This window comes from Acinonyx jubatus, chromosome A3 (genome assembly GCF_027475565.1).
Source record: "Acinonyx jubatus isolate Ajub_Pintada_27869175 chromosome A3, VMU_Ajub_asm_v1.0, whole genome shotgun sequence".
NCBI classification, from domain to species: Eukaryota; Metazoa; Chordata; class Mammalia; order Carnivora; family Felidae; genus Acinonyx; species Acinonyx jubatus.
In genome coordinates this window covers 123,095,415-123,110,200 of record NC_069388.1, presented here as the reverse complement: position 1 = coordinate 123,110,200, position 14,786 = coordinate 123,095,415, and the positions used below count along the sequence as shown (strand labels likewise).

General features: G+C 41.3%; 1 long non-coding RNA gene across 2 annotated transcripts in view; it reads right to left on the bottom strand.

Annotated features, from left to right (window-relative positions):
- LOC113604958 (uncharacterized) overlaps positions 1 to 14,786 on the bottom strand; it is a 176,684-nt gene that overhangs the window by 84,282 nt on the left and 77,616 nt on the right. For both annotated transcript variants that reach the window (XR_003427012.2, XR_008289665.1), the window contains exon 3: positions 1,785 to 1,860. This is a non-coding gene — a long non-coding RNA (uncharacterized LOC113604958). The remainder of the gene's footprint in view (positions 1 to 1,784; positions 1,861 to 14,786) is intronic.

The following is a 14,786-nucleotide window of genomic DNA, read 5'->3' as shown; positions in this document are numbered from 1 at the left end:
ACACAGAGTACTGTACCTATTTACTGTCCATCATAATCTGATCTCCCTGCTCCTCATATACACACAAACACCGTTCTTCTAAATTTCAGGATGGCAAATAGCTTCCCCTAAGGATCTTGAAAATTTTATGGAATGGAACTTCCAAACTAATTATTGTAAGCTTAACTCTTTAAATATTTAATTAATGTGTATTCCAAAGTGTTGTGGTCCCAAACAACCATTCATTATGTTCATGGATTCTATGGGTCAGGAATTTGGACAGAGCAAAGCAAAGATGGTCTTTCTGCTTCACACTGTCAGAAACCTTAGCTGAAAGCTTCCAAGGATGGGGGCTGGAACCCATCACTCATGGGTCTTGTAGTTGAAACTAACTCTTGGCTGAGGGCTCAGTTCCTCCTCAGGGGGCTGGTTAGGGCTTCCTCACAGCACAATGGCAAGATTCTAAGGTCAAGAATCCAGATAGACAAAGGATCAGGCAGAAGGCGCATCACCTTTTATGACCTTGCCTACAAAATCATGCAACACATTTCATTTATTGAGGTAGTCACAAAATCTCATCCAGTCTAACGAGGAGGAGAAATAAATACTGCCTCAATGGGGAGAAGCAAGGTGCTGGAACCGCCTGCAAACTGGGGATCTTGTTGCATCCAGTTGTGAGTGGGGTGTGTTGATGTTGAGCTTCCCTGTAGAGTGACCTGGTTGGCTGTTTGCAGAGGAGCCTCGTTTTAGTCTTTCCTTTGGAGATAATAAGATTCCTTAACGTATATTCTTTGAATTTCTTGCTTACGGCATTTGTATCCTAGGAGACTTGCTGGGCCTGGAGGGGAAAGGACTGGGGAACTCGGCATTCAGCATTGATATGTATAGAGCTTGGTTACCTCTTTGTTTTCAGCAGGACACTCCATCTTCAATTACACCAACATTTGCACCAGCCAACCCCCAATTTAAAGTTCTTCTGTTTCACCCTCTTCAGAGAATAAACATCTAGTCCTCTGTGAGCTTGGGGAGGGTCAGTTTGCCAATGGCACAGATTTCAGAAGAGCTAGAGATCTGACTGCTCTGTCAATGGTTTTTACCCAGTTCTATTTTTGTTCCTACCACTGTGCCCTGTGACAAGGGTAACTGCAGCTGTCCATCCTGAGCATTCTGAGGAATCTGTGAGAGGTGATCACTCTGGTTTTGGATTCAGCTGTTTGGTTTGCTAGCTCAGTTACTATTTTCTATATGCTTTCCTGCTTCCAAATATAATTGTTGTCTTCCTTCTTTATCTCCCAGTTCTTTGCCTCTCCTCCCCACAGCTTTGGTGGGGTCTTGACAAGGAGGTGACTTTAGATACGCATATTTGAGCTTCCATTTTAGTCTAGGAGTCTCTTAAGTCTCTTTCAACCATTGTTCAGGTGATATGATTAGCAAACAGCTAAATATCCTATTTGCTCTTCTTTCAACCTGCTCTTCTTTTTTCAGCAACTGCCTTAAAGTGTATAATAGCACCATGACAGGTGTGTTCTAACCAGTACAGCTGATAATTGTTACCCCTTTTGTTGCAGACAAAACTCAACCCTGCGCTTTTCAAACTGTGAGAAAGTGCAGTAGTGTCCCTCAAGTGATTAATAGATATGGTTAAAAAAAAGTTCAGAAAATACCATGTGCCCTCCTCTCAAACATTTGTAATACTGTAAATTGAGAAAGAAATGTGCTTAATTTTTTTGATACAGTGTTTCCAAAACATTCAACAGTATAATCCCTTTTATGGAGAATATCTTATCAAAGTGGGGTTCACTAACCTCCTGCATCAGGATCATTTGGGATTCTTTTATATATTTGGATATAGATCTTGAATCAAGATTGGACCTGTGGAATCTGTAATGTAAAACAAACAGCCAATTCATATTCAACTTGACATTCCTGGAGAACCTATTCCCCACCATTTGAACTTCCATATCAAGGAATTCTTCCATCAGCCCCTCCCCCATGTCTTAAGCATCCTACTCTTTGGGGAGAAATGCCTTTTCTGAGTGGTGAACTTGGCTCAGACCCTGTATCTCTCTCCTGTCTTTGGGATCTGCTTGCTGTTAGCAGTGTATATTTCACTCTGTGGGGTGGGCTTTGCCTAGAGGGAGGAAACTTGTGATTATCCAACTGTTCCAGAGACTTAAAAAGTGTATCTAACACAGGATTAAAACAAAAGAAAATTAATCCACTCACTCAAATAGCTCAAGGTGCGGCTTTATTCTAGGTTATCTACATTCATCTGGGTTCTGAACTGAGGCATGTAATATATTGAAAGGAATGGGCTGAGATGCCTCAAATTCCAAATTTACATTTGAGGATAATTGACTTAGAGACATGCTTCAAAAAAACTATGACCTAATACAAGTACATCATCTAATGCAGTAGAAAACAACATATGGCTTTTTTTTTTAATTTACAATCATGGGAAGAGCGGACAGGGTAAAGAGGCAGTAACTGAAATTCATTCATTTTGAAGTAATTCCTAAGGATTTGAAAATAGCCAGATCCATCCTTCATATTTCTTTTAAGATCCCTCTTAAGACAAGCAGGGAGATAGAAGACCAGCATGGGTAACATCTGGTTTGTTTAGGAATAGAAGGGATGTAGTAGATGAGTTCTTGAAAGTATTCTTAAAAGATGTAGAAGGAGAACAGCTGGAAAAGCCCACTTTATTGAAGGAAGGCTGCAAGGACCCAGGCAGAGGAGGTCATGTCGAACAAATCAGATAGAGTTTCCTTGAGATATCTCTGTCATGAAAGATGAAGGAGATTTAGCGGTTGTATAAAGAGTACTTTGATTTTAAATAAGATTTGACAAGATTCCACATCTGGGATTAGTGGTCAAGGAGAAGAGTCAACGAAGGTGGGTGAGGTAGGGTGCAAGATAAAAAAAATGGCTCAAGAAAGGGAGATGGATGAGGGAAGAGCTTTGTGACTTGGAAAAGGATTACCTGCATGCAGGAGGGGACAGTAGTAACAGAAAATGGTCAGCCAGGTTGGATTAGCTTTTATTTATAATATGCATTGAAAGGGAGCCAAACAATAGAATAAATGCACAAAGTCATGAGATGATTCTGAAACTTGGACTCAGCAATCCTAGCAAATCGTACTGAATAAGGGTAGAGGTCCTTGGCTATGACATGGTGCATTGGGCAGAAGGGAGGAAATCAATGTCAAGATTAATGAGCCAAGGAAGGGAACAGTTAGCCCAATGGTATTTCCTGAGGCCTGAGCTATAGATGATTGTGAAGTTAGCCAAATTTGTCTTTGATGTTTCTAGCTTCTTTTTTTGAGTCATCTCCCTCAAATCTCCCCTTCACCTGCACCAGAAACCACCCCCAATCTCAACCCCAACTTCCTGAGTTTCAGGCATTCCTGTGTTCTCACACTCTCCTCTCTTCCTCTTATAAAAACCTAATGTCAGTAAAATGTCTAACTCCCCTCTAAGGGATAAATGCGTAGAGAAAGTGTAAGGCATTACTCTTCCCCTGGGCATTTACATTTTAATGTGAGACAAAAACTCAAAGTCAAATATTATAGCTGTTGTGATAGGATTTCAGGGCAGGGCATGGGGAGGATGTAGCAGGGTTATGATGTGTCCCTGAGGTCACTCATGGCTGCTGTCCCCTGCACCTGGTGGTAAAATCAATGTCGATCCTGCCAAACAGTATTCTGGTCTTCAGTGCTTCTGAAAATATAAAATGAAAATAGAGCTTTAAAAATTGCATGTGCAGAGGAAAAACCAGTATTGGCAGCATCCCATGGTATAACATCATGGTACAAGAATACGAGGGAGAAAACAGCAACAGAAAAGGGAGCTGAGACCTGGAGACATTCAGGCTTTAAGGGATGCAGGCCTTTTAACATTCAACATCCTCTTTCCCATCCTGATGGAAATCCTGCCCTTTTCAACTGCTGCTTCTTTCATAGACAGGGGAACAGAAATGGTTTTATTGCTCATCTTCTTGGTACCAACAGCATTAGGAGAAGCAGAAAGAAAAGATGGTTTCTATAACGAATGTTCATAAAAACTCAAGAAGAAGGAAGGAGGAAAACTAAGTGGACATTAAACCCTGTATTCAGCCACCGTGCTCTTTCCTGCTTATATCAAATCACAGAAAGTTGCAATTACTGTGACAACCATTTTCCTTTAGAAATCTACTCAATTTCTCTCTAAAGACATAGGAGTGTGGGAGATACAATTGTAAAGGAAGGAGACTGTGTTACTATGGCACCTTTGCTCTCACCCAGAAGTCAGACACTCAGCAGCCTTAACTAGCAAGGACACAGCTGAGAGGTGTACGGAAAAGGCACTGAGCGTTTGAGGGGCTCTCAGACACGCCATGCATTTACCATGGAAGAATCTCTCACATTCTTATTGGGAGCTCAATTTGATCTTCTGCCATAGGTTTCAAGAAGACTAATTATCTACTGTCTCATTCCAAGATCAGAAGCGGAGCACTAATGGGGAGCTTGGGTGGCTCGGTTGGTTGGGCATCCGACTTCAGCTCAGGTCATGATCTTGCCGTTCATGGGTTCAAGCCCTGCGTTGGGCTCTGTGCTGACAGCTCGGAGCCTGGAGCCTACTTTGGATTCTGTGTCTCTCTCTGTCCCTCCCCAACTCATGTCTGTCTCTCCATCTCTCAAAAATGAATAAACGTTAAACAATTTTTTTTTTAAAGAAGCAGGGCACTAAAAGAGTATCCACAAGCTAAAACAACTTACAGAAAAGTAAAGAAAAAGAAAACATTGTGAAAAGGATACAAGAACTTTAAAGCATTCAGTCTGAGGCTGCTGGGGTCTGGGAAAGAGTCCTGCTCCTCAGGGTGTCCAGGGCCTCAGAGTCTCAGAACAGATTTCCAACCCTGCTCTCCACTACTCTCCTTCCAGTTCATTCCACTCTGGCCACCCTGGTCTTGCTGCTCTGGGACCATACCTGTTCTCAGGTCAGAGCCTGGCATTGGTCTTGCCTCTGCTTGTAATGTTCCAAGGCAGTTCATCACGTGGCCAGCCCCTACTCTGTTCAAATCCCTTCACCATTCCTCAACCAGCTACCCTCAATCTGCAGCCCATTACCCTGTTTTATTTTCTTTATAAATCATAATTACCATTTGAGACTATATGATTTATATACTTCTCTGCTTGTTTATTTTCTGTCTTCTCCCCTTTGAATGAAAGCTCCACGTAAAAAAGAATCTTGCCTTGGCCGGTTACAGTTCCGCCTCCAGTACTAGAAAGGCGAGGAGTAACCACTCTATAAATACTTGTAAAGAACTAATAGGAGACGGGTACCCAGGATACCACCAAGTCTTCCCCAGGAGGTTATGTTACTGTCAGTTTCTTCCCTGTGAAAGACAGAAGCGTCTATGTGTATTTAGTATATCCTCCACCCACAATGGATTGTTTGTATTTGCTGGAAATTCTCAGTCATCTGGAAAAATCTGATATTGTGAAAGAGCCCTTCTGCAATGGGAGTACCAAGAAGGCTAGGACGAGAGGTGGTTGCTTGTTTTCCCTCGCTGGATGAAAGGAGTCCACGAGTCTTTTTGCAGTTCCACTCAAGAGCCAATAAAATAGAAACAAAACACAGAATGTGCCAAGAGTTAAGGGACAAGGCGGAAGTGGCTTAGGTTTGTGGTCTGTTACCACATGACAACATTGAGTTGGAGCCAAGGTATTTTCTGTTCTCTCCAGTCTCTGGATGTTGGAAGGCTCTGCTTTGGAAAAGAGGGGATCAGCATGTCAGAGAAGAGGAACTCCGTGCCTGGTGCAGGGCTGTGAAAGCATCAGGGAAGATGTGTTTCAGCAAAGGGAAGAGTTAGGGAATTTAAAGTCTCCTCTCCATAAGGGTAAGAAAATTCCCCTACATAAGGCCAGATCTGGCCTGTCCTCTTTTTTTTTTTTTTTTTTTTTTTGGAGGGAATGGGGGCATTTTTAGTTTTTATTTTCCCAAACGGATTGTTTTGAATTAAAAAAAAAAAAAAACTTCTAATATTTACTTAGAATCTTGCTAGTTCCTAGGAAATAAAATTAACATGGCATAGAGGAAAGGACATTAGTGTAGAAGTCAGGGGACCTGCGTTACTGACCTGACTCCTCCACTCGCCAGCTGTGTCTGCTGCGTGTTTTTGTGAATAAAGTTTTATTGGAACACAGCCACACTTATTTGTTTACATACTGTCTATGGATCTTTGCCTATTGAAATATCAGAGCTGAGTAGTTGTGAAGCAGACCACATAGCCCACAGAACCTAAAACATTTAACCTATCTGGCTCTTTATAGAAAAAGTCTGCCAATCCTTCCCCTATACCAGTAGGATGAAAAGAAATGTGTTGTTATACCATATGATACTGCTGACATTTGACTGTTTTGATTTTTAAAACAGCCATTTCATATCATTCAATTTAATAGTTCATTCTTTAAAATGTGTGTTTCAATATCCATCTCAAAACCATTTCATCCATAAAGGTTTACCCAGTTCTTCCAAACAGATGGGAGCACTCTCTTCTCTCAATCCCCATAGAACTTTGCTCCTATATTTGGCTGATTTTGACTCTGTAATAGTCATTCAGTGTATAGTTTCTCATCTACCACTAAAAAGTACTATCATAGGCTAAACTGTGTCCCCCCAAAATTCATGTGGAAGCCTAACCCCCAGTACCTCAGAATGTAGCTATATTTAGAGACAGGGACTTTATTTTTTTTTTTTAACGTTTATTTATTTTTGAGACAGAGAGAGACAGAGCATGAACGGGGGAGGGTCAGAGAGAGAGGGAGACACAGAATCTGAATCAGGCTCCAGGCTCTGAGCTGTCAGCACAGAGCCCAATGCGGGGCTCAAACTCACGGACTGCAAGATCATGACCTGAGCTGAAGTCAGATGCTTAACTGAGCCACCCAGGCGCCCCGAGACAGGGACTTTAAGGAAGTAATTAAATCAAAATGAAGTTTATAAACATTAAAAAATTTTAAAAAAAGCCAAAAGGGGGCGCCTGGGTGGCTCAGTCGGTTGAGCGTCAGACTTCGGCTCAGGTCATGATCTCGCGGTCCGTGAGTTCGAGCCCTGCGTTGGGCTCTGTGCTGACAGCTCAGAGCCTGGAGCCTGATTCAGATTCTGTGTCTCCCTCTCTCTGACCCTCCCCCATTCATGCTCTGTCTCTCTCTGTCTCAAAAATAAATAAACATTAAAAAAGTTTTTAAAAATAAATAAATAAAATGAAGTTTATGGGGTGGGCCCTAATCCAATATGACTTTTATCTTTATATGAAGAGGAGAGTAGGACTCACACAGAAGCCCCAGAGATTGGTGCACACAGAGGCAAGACAATGTGAGGACACAGCAAGAAGGTGGTGGTCTACAAGCCAAAGAGTGAGAATTAGAAGAAATCATACCTGCCAGCAGCTTTATCTTAGATTTCTAGGCTCCAGAACTGTGAAAAAATAAATTTCTGTTGTTTAATTATGTGGTATTTTATTTCTGGGTGTTTTGTTGTGGCAATCCTAGCAAACTAATAATCATTCAAGAGTAGATATTATTCCTTCTTTTTCTTTGCATTCTCAATGGCATCTGGAGCCATATGTCTAGTATTTGCTGATTAAACCTCACAGAATTGAGTGAAACAAGATGTATAACATGATGTGTCTGAGGTTTAGAATATTGATTTTCCAAAATTCCTAGAGTGTAAATAAGAATTTTCCACATGGAAATATTCTAGAAGCCTCTAGAATGGCTCATTCAGCAAACATTTATGAAATGCTCAGCACAAATGTCAACTTACACAGCTCTGATGATTTACTGTTTTCAATGAAAACTGAAGAAGTACACTATCCCTTTCTTGGTCTACTCAGGAAGAGAGAAGAATAACCAGAATGCCGGATAAGAACTCTGTCAATTAGAATAGCAGGCCCTTGGCAGCCAATCCTGAATAACAATCTTCAGGGGAGACCAATAATGAACATTAAACAGAAATATTAAATGTGTAGTTCTAATTTACATTCCAGATGTCAGAATCTGCAAAAATGGGCAATGCAACAAAGATCAAACAATTTGAGGAGCCAAAGCCTTCCTGGTTTATCCACAATCTGTTGAGTAAGAAGTAAGAAGGGTGACTGCTTCACACGGGACTGTAGCCAAACCCAACCTGAAAGAACTCGTTCTGCAAATATCTCCCAAATGCAGAAGCTTTCCTGATTGTTCATTTCTAAATGAACAAATAAAAGGTTTCAGTATGAACAATGTCCAGATGCCCCAGAAGCCTGCTCTGTTTGCCAATTCCACTGACCAAACACACATTCTACTCCTTTTAGATTTCAATGACAGCACAGAGTGAGAAGCATTGTTTTATCTGCTAAGGATTTTTACCAACTCAAAGCTTGATGAGCAGATAGCCAAGGAGACACCACTGGGCATTCTGATGGATTGGGAAATCAGAAGTCATTGAGCATTGTCAGTTCTGATCTTTCCCAGACCCATACATTTCACTCAGGGAATTCCCATACAATTATGGGAACCTGAACCACATTATCCCTAACCAAGTCCTAGTTTTTAGTGGTGTAAGAAACCTCCTCCCTGAACACAGCAAAGGCTTATAAACACATGGCTGCTGTGGTCTAAATTCTCAATAGAAGGGTGCTTAGTTTTTCAGTGATAAGTTTCTGAAGCATCTGTGGGAAATAATGCCTGGTCACCAGTTTGCCCTTGGCCACTAGATCAAGAAAAAGAAAAGTGTTCCCAAATTGATACCACAAGCCTTTCTCCTCTGTGTGAGGTGGGATTTTTCCTAAGAAGTTGAAATTCCCATTGTTTCCTAAGAAGTTGAAATTCCCTGGTGTTCAATAGAAACATGACTTGGTAACTCCAAGTAAACAAATCATAAATCATTTCATTAAATCCACATATAAACGTCACGAAGGTGGATGTACAGAGCTATATGTATCTGTACAAACTAGATGGGACTAACAATGAGATTGTTCAATTAATTAAATAATCTGGACTTCAGGGAATTTTTTTTATACAAACTTATCACCATTATACAAATGAACAATTATCCTGGTAATTTCCAATCTTTTTCATGGCATGTAGTAGATCTTTGGGAATGACAACACATGTGCAATCCAGGGACCTGACTCTTCAGTGCACTAAATCCATATTTTTTAAAGACAACATTCATCACATTGCCCTCGTATCCCCAACACCCTACTGCCACCCCACCCAAAACTTTCCATGGTCCTTTATTCCCAGCCCCATTAAAACAAAACTTCATCTTCCATATTTTTCTGTAGTCAAATTCCCCAATCCTCTCTGAAATACATCTGCCATTCACATCAAGAAAGGCTCCTCCATGTCTCCAAAATAACAGTGTTTACTCTTGAGTCTTTTCCTTTTATTTCTTCCTGCCTATCATTTGAATGATTTCTTCCAAACTTCAAACTCCAGTTCAAAATGTAATTCCCTGAAGTTTGCATTCTGCAAATGACACCTCACACTCATTCCTATAGCATTAATCCTCTATACCCAATGACTGAGCAATTAATTATATTTTGAAATACTCTTGTTTTGTAAATTTTGGCCAAGTCTCACTAAAATGCAAATTTTGTTCACTGTTGTAATCTTAGCACATAGAATAGTGCCTGACACATGAGACGACTTGATAAATATTTGTTGAATGAACAAATGAGTAAACATGTCTCCCTCGTAGAATCTGGAATCTCTCAAGGGCAAGTACTATATTATTACCCTTTTAGTTTTACTTCCTACAATCCACTATGGGGTGCATCCTATTTACCAAGCACTAATAATTTCTCTAATGCCCAGTAACTGAGAAGTCACCCAGAAGTCCAACCACAGACTGTAGTTCCGTATGTCAGCTTTGAAGATGAATACCATGAAATGACTATGCTACAATGGACACTGCCTAAATTCTTCCTGGGGAGAAAAGAAAATGAATGAAAGGAAAGAGAGAGAAAAAGATCTGTTAAGATTGGAAAGAAAATAATTGTCCTTAAAACTGAAAATGAGATCATCCATCATTTATGGAACATGGTCTTTCTTAATCATCATGTTTCATACAACCATGGTTAGGTCCAGCTACATCTGCTCTACACAGAGCAAAGCTTATTAAACATATCTCTTCAGGGGCACCTGGGTGGCTCAGTCGGTTAAGCATCCAACTTCAGCTCAGGTCATGATCTCATGGTTCGTGAGCTCGAGCCCTGTATCAGGCTCTATGCTGACAGCTCAGAGCCTGGAGCCTGCTTCAGATTCTGTGTCTCCCTCTCTCTCTGTCCCTCCCCCACTCATGCTCTGTCCATCATTCTCTCTTTCCCTCAGAAATAAAAGGAACATTAAAAAAAATTTTTTTTAAATATCTCTTCAGATTCCTATGTGCACACATACTTCTGAAGTAGACAAGGGAAGTATTATTATACCCATTTCATGGATGAGGAAACCAGTAAGTTTGTCTTGTCAATGTGATACGGAGACTAAATGTTAGAGCTAGTTTGCTTCCCATTTTTTTTCATGATGCTTTTTACAAAGATCCATAGTCATAAAGATAATTTCATTGTCTACTCACTTTCCATGTTTTGGAAGCTTTCTATTTTTGTCTCTTTGGTACTCCTAGTGGTCTCTACCTTTCTTCCCCCAATTCTCATGAAAATCTGAACACTGCTAAATGGGCAAAGCAAATTGTAGCAATTCTGAGTGTAGCAGGGTAACTCTCTGAAATAGCAATCAATGCATTATTGCAAACTTTGTTTCTTCGTGGAATCATTACCTGAAAACCTAGATTTTCATTTTTGAACTGATCTTGTTGCTTCAGGGAAGGACAAAATACAGAGAATAGAAGAACTGAAGTTTGACTTTATAGTTCTAAAATATACTAAGGAAACACAGAGCATAACCTCAAGAGCCAAGGCTTTTTCATTGTGAGAGCCAGGCTTTTATGTTAGAGAAAAGGTTTTCTGAGTCTTCAACAACTTGGATGGAATGAGAATACAAATCTTATACTATAAATAGTAGTAATAAGGAAAAAGGCAGATTTCCTTCCAAAAAGTATATAACTTTAATCTGCTGGAGGGACAAGAGAATTGAGATGGAAAAGTGGGCATAATTTAGTAGTCATTGCACAGATCTCAAAGAAGGGGTTTGTGCCTCTTTCTTCCCTTCATTTATGGCCAGGCCCAGCCCCAAGGAAGCTGAAAAACAGTAACTAGATATAAAATGTAACCAGAGAGGACTGGCATCTCACTCCCTGTCCAGCAGCTGAGTTGAGAGCCTCTCTAATATGACCTCTCTGATCTCTCAGTGCCGTGAATTAAGAGAGAAAGTTGGGACCAGTCAGGAAGAAAGAGATTGAGACCATCTTCTGAATGTCCGCCAGCCCTAGGGATGCAGGAGAGCGTCCAGACAAACCCTGTGTCTTTGAGGGAGGTTTTGGATCAGAAAAGGACTGACAAGGGGCTATCATCAGCGGTGATAGCATGGGTGGGACAAACCTGAAGCCATGGACAGACCCTGGACATCAGCAGGAGAGACACAGGTCAGTATCATTGTGCATGAGGCAAACCTCATCGGGTGACCACAAAAGTCAATGACAACTATGCCACCTCCTTGCCCTAATCAGCTACATGCCAACCCCTCTGAAAACATTTAGATGCCACTCTGGGCTGACAAATGATGAAGGGGAGAACACTGAGTGACTGGACTTCCATTTAAGCCTGCCTATAAGTGATGAAAACCCCTGCTATCGGGCAGAAAGGGGCTCAAGAGAATAAGTGTTTGCTTCCAGAAACTTCAAGAGCGTCACAACTTGGCATACCTGCATTTCTACCAGGGACACATGCAGAAGGTGATGCGCTGGGAAGGATGCAGACTACTGTAGGACATGGAGCCAGCAAAGGAATGCCAGATCCATTTCAGAAGCTGGGTCTGTCTTCAAAGGGTTTTGACTCGCCGACCTCTGGCTGGCCTGCGCCTTCTCCTCAGACACACCAGACAGACGAGTAAACACAGATCACAAGTGGACCACATGTTCCTATTCTTCTTCCAAGTGCTGCATGGCTGTGGGCCTCCCCCACTCCAGACTTTTCATCTAGGTCCTCCTGACTGACACTTGGGCCCCACAGAAGCCCCCCTTCCCTCCCCTCAGCCAGGCAATGGCTTAGAAGACAGCGCTCCCATTTATGGGGCTTCCCTATATTGGCGAAGACCTTCACCTGCAATTTCTCTCATATTCATGGTCTACAGGGTCTGAAACCCTGACTTTGTTCATTGCTTTCAACAAATCACTTCCCTTGCTGGTTTATCCCTTTAAATGTTGATGCTCACAGGTAAATGCCCTGGTAAGTCCCTAACACTTCACTATGAAGAGGTTCTTATATTTCTTTCCCTCTATGACATGGATGACCTTGAGAAGCAGAAAAACAGTGAGGTAAGGAAGAAGGTGAGGACCCTAAAAAGGGGCAAAGCGGGTCCAGAAGGAGGAGTTTGGAGGAGCCAGAGGGAACTCTGCCTATCATATTTCTTGAGGGTAAGCCCAGTTGTGCAGTGAACGGCCTCTCTATGCAGCTAGAAGAAATGGAAGTCCATTTCAGAGACAAGGAGGCCTGATGGAGGATGGAGGAAAGGAATGGGGACACAAATGCTTTCTCATATATTTCTATTCCATGCTTCCAAGTCAGCCAAACTGCTCAGCCACTGTTTCGGAATGGTAGTGCTGAAATCTCCACCTTACATTGATTTTCTGAGCATTCCACTCTTAGCTGAAGCTTAAATTCTTCTGCAAATAAGGACATGACTCCTTACACCAGCACAGCACAGAAGCTCGTAGAGAACTTTTCTCTCTTCTCTGGTCCCTTTTGCGTCACAACACAATAAAGGTGGCAAGTGGCTCCGGTTGGAGCCTCCAGAAATTCACTTTCAATTGTTACTTTCGGTGGAGAAAGAGCAAGGGAGAATGAAGGGGATCTCTGAAAAGTCCCTAGGAGCAATAGCGGATGCACCGTGGGGAAGGGCGGCCCCAGGAGCCAGGAGTAGTGGCTGGAGAAAGCCCAGCGGCCTTCAAGAGAGCATCCTTGGAGACCATTTTAGTTCTCCTTTCACACCTGGCATGCATTTTATATGGTACCAGAAAAAGGATTTTTACTCTTAAATTATGCATGTGGATTTGCACCTTTATTCTATCAGAATCAAGCTAAATGTTATTCCACAACACTCCATATAAACTTAATGATACAACGTGACTAGAGCTCTTTCCTGAAATATGACATTCTTCAGGGACCCTGAAAGTATTAAAGGGACTGGATGCCAGGGCCAAATCATACCCCTAGAGTCACATAGAAGTTCCACAAGTACTTATATACCAGTGACATATATATTCCTTGGTTTCTGTGAATTCGATCAGAAGGTTTATACGCAAAGCCTGTGAAAAACCAGAGGTATCATGGCCTGGGGTCCGGGAGCCGCCCAGATCTGGGCAGAGCAGTCCAGAGCCATACTGAACTGCAGAGAACGGAGGCTGGTCAAAGAGAGAGAAAACTTATAAGATTTAAACTAAAAAGGAAGTTAAACTTCCACCACTGTGATTCCAAAATATGGCACAATTTATGAAATTAGAAAATCTATTTTGTATTGGACTCAATGAATCTTTAAAAAATTTCTTAATGTTTATTTTTTGAGAGAGACAGAGCATGAGCAAGGGAGAGGCAGAAGAGAGGGAGATGTAGAATCCGAAGCAGGCTCCAGGCTCTGAGCTGTCAGCGTGGAGCCTGACATGGGGCTCAAACTCACGAACAGTGAGGTCATGACCTGAGCCAAAGTCAGACACTCAGTCAACTGAGCCACCCAGGTGCCCCTCAATGAATCTTTTTCAATCGCCACCGATTGGTAGCTATTTTTGAAAATAAATTCCATTTTGTTGACCCAGTATAAGAGACTTGGCAGAGTAACTTAATTCAGAATTTTTTAAATTACAAATATTTTCTCTTCATTTTCCAGATTTAATTTGCATTTGGTCTGCTCATGATATAATTGAGTTCATTTGAGGCATAATACTTTATATGAAAAATATATATATTTATATAATGTAAATACATGTATATGTGTGTGTATATGTTTCCATGTATGTATGTAGGATATTTTGGAGAAGGCATTAAAATAGGAATTCTTGAGGGCTGACTGGCTCTATCCCTTATTATGGCATGCTAGCTGCCACTGACAGTCTATGTGGCCTTGGATAAATTATAATCTCTCTGGGCCTGTTTATTCATTTAGAAAATGGGTATTACCCATTCTCTCAGTATTACTATGAGTAGTAAATGAGACAACAAGTATGAGAGCAGTTCTTTCTTAGACACTCATTTATTTTATATATTGGTAACAGAGACATATATCCTATTTGCCTTTTTTTTTAATCATTTTTTAAGAGTCTGAACCCTACAGAGCTGGGACAGACTATCTGTGACTCAGTTACTCAAATACTCAAAGCTTTCTGGGACTCCAATGGCAAATCAGCAGTTAGCAGAGGTTCACAACACTCAATCTTCACTTACTAAAAGTTTCTAATGGCCTATCAGTGCTCTCCATAGCACTTTTTGTGATGATGGAAATGTTCTATATTTTCACTGACCAAAATGGCAGCCACTGGATAAAACTGGATACTAAGCTTTTGAAATAAGATCAGTGCAACTGACAAACCAATTTTTAGTTTGACTTCATTTTCATGAATTTGACTACAAATAGCCACATGTGGCTAGTAGCTACCACACTGGACAGTGT